Below are 18,851 nucleotides of genomic sequence, written 5' to 3'. Positions count from 1 at the left end.
GGTACGGGAGCCGGGGTGCGCATCGCGAGCGGGCGCTACCCGCATCGCGAATCGCATCCCGGCTGGAGGCGGGACCGCAGCGCACCCGGTCAGTGGATCTGACCGGGGCGCTGCAACAACGAAGATGAGGCGAGCGCTCCGGGGAGGAACGGGGACCCGGAGCGCTCGGCGTAACACATACAGTACATAGGTAATATACACACATACAGTACATAGGTAATATACACACATACAGTACATAGGTAATATACACACATACAAAGAGACACTGACACATACATACAGGTACAAATATACATTAAGAAACATAAATACACAGACACACATATAACATGGAATATATACTAAAAGATACAGCCGATAAGCACATCATACATACAGGTACACACATACAATCACTCACAGATATATACACACATACATACATACACACACACACACACATACATACACACATACAGATTCACTTGCTCATATACATACACACATACATAGATTCACTTGCTCATATATATACACACACACACATATACATACATACACACATACATAGATTCACTTGCTCATATATATATACACACACACATACATAGATAGATTCACTTGCTCACATATACACACACATATACATACCAGTGGCGTTGCGACCCGGGTGCGGGGGGTGCGGCCCTAACCTAATGGGGTGACACCAAGACGCTCCGCAGCACCCCCCTCCCCAGCTACACTGACACCCCCCTACTGTGCCCGACCGGCCTCCCATCCGTCAGCACCCCCCCCGCCTTCACCTGCGCTGTGTGTGTGCGGTGCGCCCGTCCATCAGCAACCCCCCCCCCCTCTTTCAGTGCGCCCGTCCGTCATCACACCACCCCCCTCACCTTCACCAGCACTGTGCCCGGCCTCCGCTCCCACGTCTGCGCCGGCCTGACGTCACACCGTATGGCCGCGCAGGGGGACGTCAGTTACGTCACTCGCAGGGCGCCCAGTGAGAAGGATCGCTGCGCTGGATGGTTGAGTGTGTGTGTCTGTCTCTCTGTCTGTCTGTCTCTATCTATGTTTGTGTGTGTGACTCTGTGTGTGTGTCTGTCTGTGAGTGTGTGTCTCTGACTGTGTGTGTGTTTGTGTGTGTGTCTCTCTGTGTTGTATGTGGTTTCTTTTTTGTGTGTGCGTGTGTGTGTGTGTGGGGGGGGGGGGGTTGAACCAGTGATCTAATGTGGGGAGACTTTGACCCATTGTGGGGAACCTGCAAGGGAACCTGCGGCCTAATGTGGGGAAACTACTACCTAATGTGGGGAGTCTATTCTACCTAATGTGGGGAGTCTATTCTACCTAATGTGGGGAATCCGTGCTACCGAATGTGGGGAATCTATGCTACCTAATGTGGGGAAACTGCTACCTAATGTGGGGAATCTGTGCTACCTAATGTGTGGAAATTGCTACCTAATGTGGGGTAGCTGGTACCTACCTAATGTGGGAGAACTGGTACCAAATGTAGGTAATCTATGCTGCCTAATGTGGGGAAAAGATGCTACCTAATGTGGGGAAACTGCTACCTACCTAATGTGGGGGAACTGCTGCCTACCTAATGCTCCCCCCCTGGCAGTAGCACCCTCATCATCCACCAGCAACACCCCCCCCCCCCAGCAGCACCTCCATCAGCAGATCCTGTCAGGAGGATGATCCTGCCGATGGATGATGGGGGTAATACTGCCAGGGGGGATGGCCAGTAGCACCCTCATCATCCTCCAGCAACACCCCCCCCCCCCCCAGTAGTAGCACCCCCATCATCCACTAGCAACACCACCAATACCTCCCTCCCGTGGTAATAGCATCAGCTAACGGATGTTGAGGGGTGTTACTGCGGTTGTGGTATTATATTCAGAGGGTGCACTGTATGGCAACGTTATATTCAGAGGGCGCAGTTTGTGGTAGTATTATATTCAGAGGGCGCAGTTTGTGGTAGTATTATTAGAGATGAGCGAACGTACAGTAAATTCGATTCGTCACAAACTTCTCGGCTCGGCAGTTGATGACTTATCCTGCGTAAATTAGTTCAGCCTTCAGGTGCTCCGGTGGGCTGGAAAAGGTGGATACAGTCCTAGGAAAGAGTCTCCTAGGACTGTATCCACCTTTTCCAGCCCACCGAAGCACCTGAAAGCTGAACTAATTTATGCAGGAACTGCATCAACTGCCGAGCCGAGAAGTTTGTGACGAGTTGAATTTACTGTAGTTCGCTCATCTCTAAGTATTATATTCAGAGGGCGCAGGGGGTGGTAGTATTATATTCAGAGTGTACAGTATGTGTTGGTATTATATTCAGAGGGTACAGTATGTGGTAGTATTATATTCAGTGGGTACAGTGTGTGGCTGTATTATATTCAGGGGTACAGTATGTGGCAGATTTATGTTCAGAGTGTACAGTGTCTGTCGGCATTATATTCAGAATGTACAGTGTGTGGTAGTATTATATTCAGTGGGTATGGTGTATGGAAGGTTTATAATCAAAGAGTATAGTGTATAGTAGTATTATATTTAGAGGATACAGTGTCTGGCAGGTTTATAATAATAATTGTTTTCATATAGAGGATGAGAATGCGCTGACATAGTGAGGAGACGTCTGGGCGTCACATTCTACAGACAGAAGTTTTAGCTGGACCAGGTGGTATGTACCATCTGAATTAGATAAGGGAAGACTATAGAGAAGACGTCACCTGTAGTCACTGATATCATTGTTCATTCTCCTCTCTATGTCCTATAAGACCTGTAGTCTCTTGTCAGTTCTACAGTTAGGTCAGTGAAACTACAACTCCCAGCATAACCTCACCACTGCTCAAAGGGGTACTCTACTGGAAAACATTTTTTTTAATCAACTGGTGCTACAAAGTTAAACAGATTTGTAAATTACTTCTATTAAAAAATCTTAATCCTTCCAGTACTTATTAGCTGCTGTATAAGCGATTCACAGGAAGTTATTTTCTTTTTTAATTTATTTTCTGTCTGACCACAGTGCTCTGTGCTGACACCTCTGTCCATGTCAAGAACTGTCCATAGTAGGAGCAAATCCCCATAGCAAACCTCTGGACAGTTCCTGACATGGACAGAGGTGTCAGCAAATAGCACTGTGGTCAGACTGGAAATAACTATACAACTTCCTGTGGAGCATACACCAGCTTATAAGTACTGTAAGTATTAAGATTTTAAATAGAAGTAATTTAAAAATCTGTTTAACTTTCTGGCACCAGTTGATATAAAAGTAAATGTTTTCCAGTGGAGTACCCCTTTAAGTAATTCTGGGAGCAGTATATTTAAATGATGAAAACTTCTTTAACCCTTTCCCATTCTGTGGCAACTGGTATATCTGATTATTATACTGGAATTTCTCACAATGCGCTACAACAGTGGTGTCTGTCACAACAGGCTAAAAAGTTACTGGGGGGAGGAGGGAGGTATGGGAGTGACACCATTTTCTACCGCACCGGGTGACACCAACCCTAGCAACGCCACTGTATACATACATACATATACATAGATTCACTTGCTCATATATATATACACATATACATAGATTCACTTGCTCACATATATATATATATATATACACATACACACACACACACACACATACACACACATACATACATACACATATACATAGATTCACTTGCTCACATATATAAGCACATACATAGAGATAGACACACACACAAACACACATATATATGCACCTCACACTGACATACAGTCACTCACATATATACACAGTCACTTACACTAAGGCCCCAGCCATCCCTCTCTGCACAGGCGCATACATAGAGAAACACACAAACACATACACACAAATATATATACATACACACACACACTGACATACAATCACTCACATATACACACACACACTTAGACACAATCACTCACATATATTTACAGTCACTTACAGTAAGGGCTGCATAGACTGAATTTTGTGTCTGGACATGCAGTGGGCGGGGCTTCTCTCTGCCTCCGCTGCTCCTGTCTCCTCTGTGTTGAGAGAAGCAGAGAAATGGCAGATAATGACAGGGAGAGTGGCGCCCCTTGCTGCAGGGAGGGCACAGCACCCTCCATTAAACCACATACAAATCTCCCCAGCAATGGATCCTTTTTACTTCACCTGTCACCCTGCAGCTCTTTTTGTGAGGGCACTAGAGGGGCAGGTGAGGAAAAGGGCAGGGGCTCCAGCCCCCCTTTCACTCCTATGTGTGCACGTCCCTGCACCCACACATTGCTTTGTGTCCACATATGGAGTCAGGGGTGGGCTGACAACACTTGGGGCCCCCAGACCAAAAAAAGGAAGGGCCCACTGCCTCCTCAGTCTTCTACCACGTCCCTTTTCCACCCAAATCTCCCACATAATAAACTAAAATGTGTTTATGTAAGAAACACTTTAACGTAGGCAAATTTCCATGACCAATAATACTGGTATACAAGGAGTAAATATATACCACTGATCTGCAGCGTCCTCTTTCCTTTTCTTCACTGTCTGGATCAGACCACCATGTCAATCTCTTACCATCTGCAGGGCAAACATGTCAGACTCTACATTTTTTCAGTGTCCACCCATCTATAGGCCCACAAACTGTAATAATCCCCTTCAGGTAGATAGGTAGCCACGTAAATAAGTAACTAGGTAGGCGGATCAGGAATCCATATATGTAGGTAGGTGACTAGCCAGGTAGGTAGGTAGGGGGCTAGCAAGGTAGTTAGGCAGCCATGTATGAAGGCCAGACATGTACATAGTTAGGTAGCCAGGTATGTAGGTAGTTAGATAGCCCGGTATGTAGGTAAGTATTTAGGCATACATATAAAGTTAGGTAGCCCCCCCCCTTCCCTGTTGGTATAGACAGCATAATTACCCCCCCCCCTCTTCCTTGTAGGTATAGGCAGCAGAGTTAACCCCCCTTCCCTGTAGGCATAGGCGGTAGAGTTAACCCCCCTTCCCCATAGGTTTAGGCAGCAGAGTTAACCCTCCTCCCTGTAGGTATAGGAACAGAGTAGACCCCTCCCCCTTTCTCCATAGGTATAGGCAGCAGTTAACCCCCCCTTTCCTCATAGGTGAATAGTGATTTTTCTGTACGTACACACAGTCAGGTTTACAACAAGTTTTCCGCTACAAGTTTGATCCTCGGCAAATTTCTCACAACTCAAACTCGGAACGGGGAACTTACGGCACCGATCTCTTTTTTTTCCAGGCCATTGGGTCACCAGAGATCCGAATGGCCTGGAAATGTCATATGGAAGGTCACAGTTTAGAGACCACTGCACAGTGGTCACCAAACTGTGGCCCTCCAGATATTGCAAAACTACAACTTTCAGCATCCCCAGACAGCCAACCCCATGCTTCCTGTGTTGAGTTTGAAGAGGAGCAGGCTCTCTGTGCCAAATTTTTGGCAGCAAATTTCCGCTGATGAAAATCCACCTCAACCCCTATTTTATAATGCAGATCTGTCACAAATATGCAGCAAAATGAGCATAATGAGCGGCTGTTCTGACTCGGATTTACCTAAGGTTCATTATTTTTCTCTAGGATACAGCATGGCGGCAGCAGCTACATCATAAGTATTTAAAATATTTTTAATGCTGCTGCCAAGGTTCCTGGTTGAAAATATAGCCCAGTGTGTCAGAAATGTGACAGACCCTATTTAACTCTTCCCATTTCATTTATTTTCTTTTTTTTTTCTCCTTCCCTGCCTTCTAAGATAACTTTTTATTTTTCCACCAACAGAGTCGTATAATGGGGATTTTTTTTATTTATAGCACAACATTCTTTAATATTTTGTCTTGTAAAATGTTAGATATCACAATGGAAGCCTAACAGATCCCATTAAAAATAACACTATAAAATCATACAGTGGCCTTACCAGCTTTCTTTCTTAACCTTCCCTTATGACATCACACATGTGACATCAGTCTTTGGTTGATACCTTTACCAGCCACTAGTACAGTTCAGGCCTTAGGTATCAGAGGGAGCGCACACAAAGAGCAGGAGATGAGGAAGAGGACAAGATGACACAGGAGAGGTACATCAATCCTAAATATTGATCAGAATACATCTAGAGTTCTAGACTTGCAAATAATGACTAGATCTTTTAAATATAATGTGTCACAATAATAGTGTTAATTGTATTAAATCTAGTTATTTAACTATACACTTTGCTGATGATCACAAATGACCAAGTATATACTGTTTATATTCAATTCTATTATACAAAGAGTTGGGGGGGTGTATGTCCTGTATGGGTATATTAAGTCTATGGGGGAGAATCATCAAAACCTGTGTAGAGGAAGAGTGGAGCATCAGATCAGATCGCTTCTTTCAGTTTTTAGAGGCCTTTTTAAAATGAAAGAATCAATCTTATTGGTTTCTACGGGCAACTGGTCAACATTTCCTCTGCGCTGGTGTTGATAAATCTCCCCCTATATGTATAGTTTTCTATACTAAGAAAGTCAAAAGCACCTAAATGTCTAAAACACACCTATATGTTCAGTGTATGTGACCTACTAATGGGGGTGACAGGGAAGTAATGTAAGAGATGTCTGACCTTTAACATGACCTCCTGTTATAACCTAAAACAAGAAATTAGGCTGAAATAACGTATATTTCACTATTATAATGCTGGATTTCTTGTATGACTATTAGTACTGAATCATAAAAAGAAATGCATACATTGAATTTCCTTTAACATGATTGTCCCACAGAGCAAATTTGGTAAAATCAGATGTGTGCCCCATACATATATGTAAAGGGGTACAAAAATAATTTATATCCCTGTAGAGTTCTTCTCCCTCATGGATCTGATCCCCTAGTATCCTCTCTGAGCTGGAACCCTACCGTTGCCAGGCAACTTTCCCCCAATCCCCCTTGCTTATAAGCACAGTGGAAACAAACTGCCATTACCTTCAGGACACTGCAGTTGAACTGAGCATGTGTTAGGGAGCATTCACACCACGTTTTAGCTATACAGGGACCTGATTTAGCTGGGGGCAGTGAAAACCAGGTGCTCCCTTATACCAGCCGGACCTGGCCCCCTTCTCATTCATTTGAATGATCTGACCAGAGTCAAACTGCGGTTTTCAGTTGGTTCAGAAAAACGGATATGGGGCAAAAATGAGCCGACCGGAGACATTGTTTGACTCCGGTTGGCTCATTTAAATGAATGAGAAGGGGGCCGGGACCGGCTGGGATATGGGAGCGCCCGGTTTTCACTCCCCCCAGCTGGATCCGGTCCCCATATAGCTAAAACGTGGTGTGAACCCACCCTTACCCCGACTTAGTGGGTCGTAACCAACAGTTATCAATACAATGCAGGTACATGGAGAATTAGTAATCTTATATCTCTCAAACAATATTGTAATCCTGGTACATTTAAATATGTTAAATGTCACATAATGCATTAGTATAGAACTTTTGTTTGTTGGTATTTTTTTTTTTAAATGAGACAACTTCTTTAACCCCTTATGGACCCAGCCATTTTACACCTTAGGACCTGGCCATATTTTGCACATCTGACCACTGTCACTTTAAACATTAATAACTCTGGAATGCTTTTAGTTATCATTCTGATTCCGAGACTGTTTATTCGGGACATATTCTACTTTAACATAGTGGTAACATTTTGTGGTAACTTGCATCCTTTCTTGGGGAAAAATCCCAAAATTTGATGAAAAATTTGAAAATTTAGCATTTTTCTAACTTTGAAGCTCTCTGCTTGTAAGGAAAATGGATATTCCAAAAATTTTTTTTATATTCACATATGCAATATGTCCACTTTATGTTTGCATCATAAAATTTACGTGTTTTCACTTTTGGAAGACACCAGAGGGCTTCAAAGTTCCAAACTCACTATTTTTCAGGGACCAGTTCAGGTTTGAAGTGGATTTGAAGGGTCTTCATCTTAGAAATACCCCACAAATGACCCCATTATAAAAACTGCAACCCCCAAAGTATTCAAAATGACATTCAGTCAGCGTTTTAACCCTTTAGGTGTTTCACAGGAATAGCAGCAAAGGGAAGGAGAAAATTCACAATCTTCATTTTTTACACTCGCATGTTCTTGTAGACCCAATTTTTGAATTTTTACAAGGGGTAAAAGGAGAAAATGTATACTTATATTTGTAGCCCAATTTCTCTTGAGTAAGCACATACCTCATATGTCTATGTAAAGTGTTCGGCGAGCGCAGTAGAGGGCTCAGAAGCGAAGAAGGGGGTTTTGGAGAGTACGTTTTTCTGAAATGGTTTTTGGGGGCATGTTGCATTTAGGAAGCCCCTATGGTGCCAGAACAGCAAAAAAAAAAAAAAAAAAAAACACATGCCATACCATTTTGGAAACTAGACCCCTTGAGGAGCGTAACAAGGAATTAAGTGAGCCTTAATACCCCACAGGTTTTTCACCACTTTTGCATATGTAAAAAAATAAATAAAAAATTCACTAAAATGTGTGTTTCCCCCCAAATTTCACATTTTTGCAAGGGTTAATAGCAGAAAATAGCCCCCAAAATTTGTAACCCCATCTCTTCTGAGTATGGAGGTACTCCATAAGTTGACCTGAAGTGCACTACGGGTGAGAAGAGAAGGAGTCATATTTGGCTTTTTGAGAGCAAATTTTGCTCGGGGGGCATGTCGCATTTAGAAAGCCCCTATGGTGCCAGGACAGCAAAAGAAAAAACACATGGCATACCATTTTGGAAACTAGACCCCTTGAGGAATGTAACAAGGAATCAAGTGAGCCTTAATACCCCACAGGGGTTTCACGACTTTTGCATACGTAAAAAAAAAAAAAATTCACTAAAATGTGTGTTTCCCCCCCAAAATTTCACATTTTTGCAAGGGTTAATAGGGGAAGCCCCTATGGTGCAAGGACAGCAAAATAACCCCCACATAGCATACCATTTTGGAAACTAGACCCCTTGAGGAACATAACAAGGGGTACAGTGAGCATTTACACCCCCCCCCCCCCCACTGGTGTCTGTCAGATCTTTGGAACAGTAGGCTGTACAAAATGTTTTATTTGCACAGCCCACTGTTCCAAAGATCTGTCAGACACCAGTGGGGTGTAAATTCTCACTACACCCCTCATTACATTCCGTGAGGGGTGTAGTTTCCGAAATGGGGTCACATGTGGGGTTTTATTGTTTTTGCGTTTGTCAAAACCGCTGTAACAATCAGCCACCTCTGTGCAAATCACATCAAATGTACATGGTGCACTCTCACTTCTGGGCCTTGTTGTGCGCCCCCAGAGCACTTTGCGCACACATATGGGGTATCTCCGTAGTCGGGAGAAATTGCTTTACAAATTTTGGGGGGCTTTTTTCCCTTTTACCTCTTGTCAAAATGAAAAGTATAGGGCAACATCAGCATGTTAGTGTAAAAAATTTATTTTTTTACACTAACATGCTGGTGTAGACCCCAGCTTCACCTTTTCATAAGGGGTGAAAGGAGATAAAGCCCCCCAAAATTTGTTAGGCAATTTCTCCCGAGTACGGTGATACCCCATATGTGGCCCTAAACTGTTGCCTTGAAATACGACAGGGCTCCGAAGTGAGAGAGCGCCATGTGCATTTGAGGCCTGAATTAGGGATTCGCATAGGGGTGGACATAGGGGTATTCTACGCCAGTGATTCCCAAACAGGGTGCCTCCAGCTGTTGAAAAACTCCCAGCATGCTTGGACAGTCAACGGCTGTCTGGCAATACTGGGAGTTGTTGTTTTGCAACAGCTGGAGGCTCCATTTTGGAAACAGTGGCGCACCAGACGTTTTTAATTTTTATTGGGGAGGGGAGGGGGGCTGTGTAGGGGTATGTGTATATGTAGTGTTTTTACTTTTTATTTTATTTTGTGATAGTATAGTGTAGTGTAGTGTTTTTAGGGTACAGTCACATGGGCGGGGGATTACAGCGAGTTTTCCGCTGCGAGTTTGAGCTGCCAGGCAAAATTTGCTGCATCGCAAACTTGCAGCCTGATACTCACTGTAAGCCCCCTGCCCATGTGAATGTACCCTGTACATTCACAGGGGGGCCTCCAGCTGTTGCAAAACTACAACTCCCAGCATGTACTGTCTATCAGTGCATGCTGGTAGGTATAGTTTTGCAACAGCTGGAGGCACACGGGTTGGGAAACACTGAGTTAGGAAACAGACAATGTTTACCAACCAGTGTGCCTCCAGTTGTTGCAAAACCACTACTCCCAAACATTCTCAGGCATGCTGGAAGTAGATGTTCTGCAACATCTTTAGAGCTAGATGTTGCCGAACTACAACTCCCAGCATGCTTGGAGTTGTAGTTTTGCAACATCTGGAGGACTACAGTTTGCAGACCACTAATACAGTGGTTCCCAATCTGTGCCCTTCCAGATGTTGCAAAACTACAACTCCCAGTATGCCAAAACTGTCCAGGCATGCTGGGAGTTGTAGTTCTGCAACATCTGAAGGGCCAGATGTTACAGAACTACAACTCCCAGCATGCCTGGACAGTAATGGCATGCTGAGGATGTGTAGTTTTGCAACATCTGGAAGGGCACAGTGGTCTCCAAACTGTGGACCTCCAGATGTTGCAAAACTGCAACTCCCAGCATGCCCAGGGCATTTGCCCTGGATGCCTGCTGAAGCATTTCAGCAGGCATCCGCTTCTGATCTCAGCCCGGCGCGCGGCAGGGACCGGAAAACGCCAGGACGTACGGGGACGTCCTGGGTCCTTAAAGCCCAGGGTGCGGGGACGTCCCCGTACGTCCTGGGTCCTTAAGGGGCTAAAGGTGTACTCCGCCTATAGACATCTTATCCCCTATCCAAAACATTGTGGATGAGATGTCTGATCCTGGAGGGGGTCTGGCCACTTGGACCCCCCACGATATCTGGGCCGACTCTGCAGAATCTGTGGCAATCCATATCGCCAAACCACACCCCCTCTATTCATGTCTATCCAATACTGGATTAAACTATGTGGAATGTTTATTTAGGGATCTATCCAATTGCTAGCAGGCCATGGACACAAGATTACATATAAGATAAGGTTATATGCCGACCAGGTATTATATTGTAGTTCCCAGCGAATTGAATCTAACTTTGAAGGGGAAGTGCCTTTAGGCACTTCCCCCTTCAAAGTTAGCGGGTCATGTAGAAATTTTTCTGTACCATGTCTATGACAATCATGGGTGCTTTTTGCCTTCCTTAGGTTGTAGGGCTATTGTTACCATTAAAATTGTCAGAACCCTAAAATAAACCCTAACAGACCCAACTAAACTAAGGAATACATGTTCATAGTTATTAAAAAGAGGAAACACACCCCTCAAGGAACATAACAAGGGGTACAGTGAGCCTTAACACCCCACAGGTGTTTGATGACTTTTTGTAAAATTTGGATGAGTAAATAAAAAAAATAGGAGGAAATACGAGAAAATGCCCCTCAAAATTTGTAACCCCATTTCTTCTGGGTTTGGAAGTCTTCCATGTATGGATGTAAAGTGCTCTGCTAGCAAACTACAATGATCAGAAGAGAAGACGCGCCATTGGGCTTTTGGAGAGAGAATTCGTCTGGAATTCAAGTCAGGGGACATGTGCGTTTACAAAGCCCCCATGGTGCCAGAACAGTGGACCCCCCCCACATGTGACTGTATTTCGGAAACAACACCCCTCACAGAATGTAACAATGGGTGCAGTGAGCATTTACACCCCACTGACGTTTGACAGACTTTTGGAACAGTGGGCTGTGCAAATGAAAACTTAAATTTTTCATTTTCATGGACCCCTGTTCCAAAAATCTGTCAGACACCAGTAGGGCATAAATGCTCACTGCACCCCTTATTACATTCCATGAGGGGTGTAGTTTCCAAAATGGGGTCACATGTTGGGGGGGGTTCCGCTGTTCTGGCACCATGGGGGCTTTGTAAACGCACATGGCCTTCAATTCCATCCAAATTCTCTCTCCAAAAGTCCAATGGCGCTCCTTCTCTTCTGAGCCCTGTAGTGAGCCAGCAGAGCACTTTATGTCCACACATGGGGTTATTTATATATTCAGAAGAAATGGTGATACAAATTATGGGGGGCTTTTTCTCAATTACCCCTTGTGAAAATGAAAAATTTGGGATAACATTAGAAAATAGAAATATTAGCAATAAATTCATCATAAAATATACTTACTGTTAAATACTTTAACTCAATATAAAATAAAAACAATAAAAATTTATAAAATTTAAAAAATATATATAAAAAATATGTATAGAAAAATCTAAAATCACTAACTAAAAAATAAAATACACAAAATACATAAAAAATACAAATAATAACATAAATAAATATAACAAAAATAAAATATAGCACCAATCACTAATAATAAATAGATTAAGATTATACAAGCAAGTACTTTCTGAATAAGATAACGTTTTTTCACTTCCATCTACTGTTATATATATATATATATATATATATATATATATATATATATATATATATAATTCCCTCTGCTTCCCTTCTCCCTTCCTTATTCCCCCCACCCCTCCCTTGCAACTTACATGCTACTCAAGAAATCCATATCTTTAGACATCATATATCCCAGACTACCATAGCTTATTACACAACAAACAGAATAAATAACAGTCTATACCGATTCACAGAATATAAATAAATAAAATATTTTTTTCTTTTAAAATTGCATGAGTTACAAGATCATTTACATGAGAATAAAATTACTCATGTTAATAACACACTTTTACATACTCCATGGTCTGCACTATGGATAATTTGGAACATACCCTACACAGTCTAAGTCCCATAACATGCGCAGTAGTACTCTAGAAGTGAAATACAGACAAAGTCCGAAGTCATTCCCACTGCAAGATTGTTAACCTCTATCCTAAATTTCTGCACAAAATTGATAAAAGACATTCCAAGAAATATTTTGCCAAATAAAAATATATAAAATATTGATTAAATTGATGAATAATAATAACAACAAAAATAACAGTTTTTGAATAAAAAACAAAAAAACTAAAATAATTTATAAAATATTTTGCTCCTGCCCCCTTCCCCCAAAAATAAAAAAACATATATTACCCTTAAAATTAATGAATAAAGAAACAAAAAATAACACATACCCCAAACATTGCAAACACAAAACCCCCAAAAACCTAACAATAGTGTCTGTCAACATCATCCTGAGAGGGATAATACACTGCACTACAATAGAAATAAAAATCCCTATCATCTATATCTCAATGGGTTCCATCTTTTCTTTTGTTCTTTTTTCTAATGCGGTTTTATAATCCCTGAGACAAGTAGTTCTGGCCCTAGAGTGTTAGATATATTAGCGTCTGTAGCATGTATAAGGGACATGTTATCATACTTGTGTCTTTTTATAGGTGATTGATGCCCGGTGAGAGGGTGAAAGGGACCTATACCCCCGTCAGTGTTACGCCGAGCGCTCCGGGTCCCCGCTCCTCCCCGGAGCGCTCGCAACATCCTCGCAATTGCAGCGCCCCGGTCAGACCTGCTGACTGGGTGCGCTGCGATACCTCTCCCAGCCGGGATGCGATTCGCGATGCGGGTGGCGCCCGCTCGCGATGCGCACCCCGGCTCCCGTACCTGACTCACTCTCCGTCGGTCCTGTCCCGGCGCGCGCGGCCCCGCTCCTTAGGGCGCGCGCGCGCCGGGTCTCTGCGATTTAAAGGGCCACTGCGCCACTGATTGGCGCAGTTGGCTTAATTAGTGTGTTCACCTGTGCACTCCCTATTTATACCTCACTTCCCCTGCACTCTCTCGCCGGATCTTGTTGCCATTGTGCCAGTGAAAGCGTTTCCTTGTGTGTTCCTAGCCTGTGTTCCAGACCTCCTGCCGTTGCCCCTGACTACGATCCTTGCTGCCTGCCCCGACCTTCTTCTACGTCCGACCTTGCTCTTGTCTACTCCCTTGTACCGCGCCTATCTTCAGCAGTCAGAGAGGTTGAGCCGTTGCTAGTGGATACGACCTGGTTGCTACCGCCGCTGCAAGACCATCCCGCTTTGCGGCGGGCTCTGGTGAATACCAGTAGCAACTTAGAACCGGTCCACCAGCACGGTCCACGCCAATCCCTCTCTGGCACAGAGGATCCACCTCCTGCCAGCCGAATCGTGACAGTCAGCTGCAGGAAAGGAACAAAGAGACAGGTAATTAATATTTATATTAATTACTGATAACAATCAGGCTAGATACAACATCTAAACCTGCAAAGATGTCATAGTCTCTACCTTATACATGAAGATATATGTGTTTTTAATAAGTATATCGTCTATAGACAGCTTCTTATATAACACAACCATGTCTCAGGTACAGAGATTAGAAACATTTATGATTTCTAATATCTGTTTTTTATTTAAAGTAATCCCTTTTTCAATACACTGACCGCAGATTTAAGACATAACTGTACTGTAAAGAAAAATCTATAAGTTAATGTAATAAATCACATACTATGACTGATTATTGCCATTTAAAACTATGAAAAATACATTATGTTGATTATAAAACAGAAATACAGAATGGAGACAACCGTCTGTGGCTCAAGCTTGACTGCCCATTTCTTTGAGTGGCCCCTCAATGTTCTGGAAACGGGTGGAGGACATTGTCTCCATTAGAATGGGTCCCCCTACGATGCTTCGGCTGTTGATCTGAAGTGCATTCTGTGCTTTGGAATCTAGGGGGCAAACTGTATTTCTGTTATAAATTTTTAGTTTAGCAATTCCCACCGCAACATGGTTAACCTCTATCCTAAATTTCTGCACAAAATTGATAAAAGACATTCCAAGAAATATTTTGCCAAATAAAAATATATAAAATATTGATGAAGTTGATGAATAATAATAACAACAAAAATAACAGTTTTTGATTAAAAAACAAATAAACAATAATAATTTATAAAATATTTTGCTCCTGCCCCCTTCCCCAAAAATAAAAAAAAAACATATATTACCCTTAAAATGTATGAATAAAGAAACAAAAAATAACACATACCCCAAACATTGCAAACACAAAACCCCCAAAAACCTAACAATAGTGTCTGTCAACATCATCCTGGGAGGGATAATACACTGCACTACAATAGAAATAAAAATCCCTATCATCTATATCTCAATGGGTTCCATCTTTTCTTTTGTTCTTTTTTCTAATGCGGTTTTATAATCCCTGAGACAAGTAGTTCTGGCCCTAGAGTGTTAGATATATTAGCGTCTGTAGCATGTATAAGGGACATGTTATCATACCTGTGTCTTTTTATAGGTGATTGATGCCCGGTGAGAGGGTGAAAGGGACCTATACCCCCGTCAGCTGCAGGAAAGGAACAAAGAGACAGGTAATTAATATTTATATTAATTACTGATAACAATCAGGCTAGATACAACATCTAAACCTGCAAAGATGTCATAGTCTCTAACTTATACATGAAGATATATGTGTTTTTAATAAGTATATCGTCTATAGACAGCTTCTTATATAACACAACCATGTCTCAGGTACAGAGATTAGGAACATTTATGTTTTCTAATATCTGTTTTTTATTTGTAGTAATCCCTTTTTCAATAGACTGACCGCAAATTTAAGACATTACTGTACTGTAAAGAAAAATCTATAAGTTAATGTAATAAATCACATACTATAACTGATTATTGCCATTTAAAACTATGAAAAATACATTATGTTGATTATAAAACAGAAATACAGAATGGAGACAACCGTCTGTGGCTCAAGCTCGACTGCCCATTTCTTTGAGTGGCCCCTCAATGTTCTGGAAACGGGTGGAGGACATTGTCTCCATTAGAATGGGTCCCCCTAAGATGCTTCGGCTGTTGATCTGAAGTGCATTTTGTGCTTTGGAATCTCGGGGGCAAACTGTATTTCTGTTATTAATTTTTAGTTTAGCAATTCCCACCGCAACATGGTTAACCTCTATCCTAAATTTCTGCACAAAATTGATAAAAGACATTCCAAAAAATATTTTGCCAAATAAAAATATATAAAATATTGATGAAGTTGATGAATAATAATAACAACAAAAATAACAGTTTTTGATTAAAAAACAAATAAACAATAATAATTTATAAAATATTTTGCTCCTGCCCCCTTCCCCCCAAAAAAACAAACATATATTACCCTTAAAATTTATGAATAAAGAAACAAAAAATAACACATACCCCAAACATTGTAAACACAAAACCCCCAAACACCTAACAATAGTGTCTGTCAACATCATCCTGGGAGGTGAAATACACTGCACTACAATAGAAATAAAAATCCCTATCATCTATATCTCAATGGGTTCCATCGTTTCTTTTGTTCTCTTTTCTAATACGGTTTTATAATCCCTGAGACAAGTAGTTCTGGCCCTAGAGTGTTATATATATTAGCGTCTGTAGCATGTATAAGGGACATGTTATCATACCTGTGTCTTTTTATAGGTGATTAATGCCCGGTGAGAGGGTGAAAGGGACCTATACCCCCGTCAGCTGCAGGTAAGGAACAAAGAGACAGGTAATTAATATTTATATTAATTACTGATAACAATCAGGCTAGATATAACATCTAGACCTGCAGAGATGTCATTGTCTCTACCTTATACATGAAGATATATGTGTTTTTAATAAGTATATCGTCTAAAGACAGCTTCTTATATAACACAACTGTGTCTCAGGTACAGAGATTGGGAACATTTATGATTTCTAATATCTGTTTTTTATTTGTAGTAATCCCTTTTTCAATAGACAGACCGCAGACTTAAAATATAACTGTACTGTAAAGAAAAATCTATAAGTTAATGTAATAAATCACATACTATAACTGATTATTGCCATTTAAAACTATGAAAAATACATTATGTTGATTATAAAACAGAAATACAGAATGGAGACAACCGTCTGTGGCTCAAGCTCGACTGCCCATTTCTTTGAGTGGCCCCTCAATGTTCTGGAAACGGGTGGAGGACATTGTCTCCATTAGAATGGGTCCCCCTACGATGCTTCGGCTGTTGATCTGAAGTGCATTCTGTGCTTTGGAATCTCGGGGGCAAACTGTATTTCTGTTATTAATTTTTAGTTTAGCAATTCCCACCGCAACATGGTTAACCTCTATCCTAAATTTCTCCACAAAATTGATAAAAGACATTCGAAGAAATATTTTGCCAAATAAAAATATATAAAATATTGATGAAGTTGATGAATAATAATAACAACAAAAATAACAGTTTTTGATTAAAAAACAAATAAACAATAATAATTTATAAAATATTTTGCTCCTTCCCCCTTCCCCAAAAATAAAAAAACATATATTACCCTTAAAATTTATGAATAAAGAAACAAAAAATAACACATACCCCAAACATTGCAAACACAGAACCCCAAAAAACCTAACAATAGTGTCTGTCAACATCATCGTGGGAGGGATAATACACTGCACTACAATAGAAATAAAAATCTCTATCATCTATATCTCAATGGGTTCCATCTTTTCTTTTGTTCTTTTTTCTAATGCGGTTTTATAATCCCTGAGACAAGTAGTTCTGGCCCTAGAGTGTTATATATATTAGCGTCTGTAGCATGTATAAGGGACATGTTATCATACCTGTGTCTTTTTATAGGTGATTAATGCCCGGTGAGAGGGTGAAAGGGACCTATACCCCTGTCAGCTGCAGGAAAGGAACAAAGAGACAGGTAATTAATATTTATATTAATTACTGATAACAATCAGGCTAGATATAACATCTAGACCTGCAGAGATGTTATCGTCTCTACCTTATACATGAAGATATATGTGTTTTTAATAAGTATATCGTCTAAAGACAGCTTCTTATATAACACAACTGTGTCTCAGGTACAGAGATTGGGAACATTTATGATTTCTAATATCTGTTTTTTATTTGTAGTAATCCCTTTTTCAATAGACAGACCGCAGATTTAAAACATAACTGTACTGTAAAGAAAAATCTATAAGTTAATGTAATAAATCACATACTATAACTGATTATTGCCATTTAAAACTATGAAAAATACATTATGTTGATTATAAAACAGAAATACAGAATGGAGACAACCGTCTGTGGCTCAAGCTTGATTGCCCATTTCTTTGAGTGGCCCCTCAATGTTCTGGAAACGGGTGGAGGACATTGTCTCCATTAGAATGGGTCCCCCTACGATGCTTCGGCTGTTGATCGGAAGTGCATTCTGTGCTTTGGAATCTCGGGGGCAAACTGTATTTCTGTTATTAATTTTTAGTTTAGCAATACCCACCGCAACATGGTTAACCTCTATCCTAAATTTCTCCACAAAATTGATAAAAGACATTCGAAGAAATATTTTGCCAAATAAAAATATATAAAATATTGATGAAGTTGATGAATAATAATAACAACAAAAATAACAGTTTTTGATTAAAAAACAAATAAACAATAATAATTTCTAAAATATTTTGCTCCTGCCCCCTTCCCCCCAAAAAAACAAACATATATTACCCTTAAAATTTATGAATAAAGAAACAAAAAATAACACATACCCCAAACATTGTAAACACAAAACCCCCAAAAACCTAACAATAGTGTCTGTCAACATCATTCTGGGAGGGATAATACACTGCACTACAATAGAAATAAAAATCCCTATCATCTATATCTCAATGGGTTCCATCTTTTCTTTTGTTCTTTTTTCTAATGCGGTTTTATAATCCCTGAGACAAGTAGTTCTGGCCCTAGATTGTTATATATATTAGCGTCTGTAGCATGTATAAGGGACATGTTATCATACCTGTGTCTTTTTATAGGTGATTAATGCCCGGTGAGAGGGTGAAAGGGACCTATACCCCCGTCAGCTGCAGGAAAGGA

Source organism: Hyla sarda, chromosome 3, assembly GCF_029499605.1.
Source record: "Hyla sarda isolate aHylSar1 chromosome 3, aHylSar1.hap1, whole genome shotgun sequence".
Taxonomy (NCBI): domain Eukaryota; kingdom Metazoa; phylum Chordata; class Amphibia; order Anura; family Hylidae; genus Hyla; species Hyla sarda.
The sequence above is the reverse complement of the archived record's forward strand: the minus strand, read 5'-3'. Positions refer to the sequence as shown.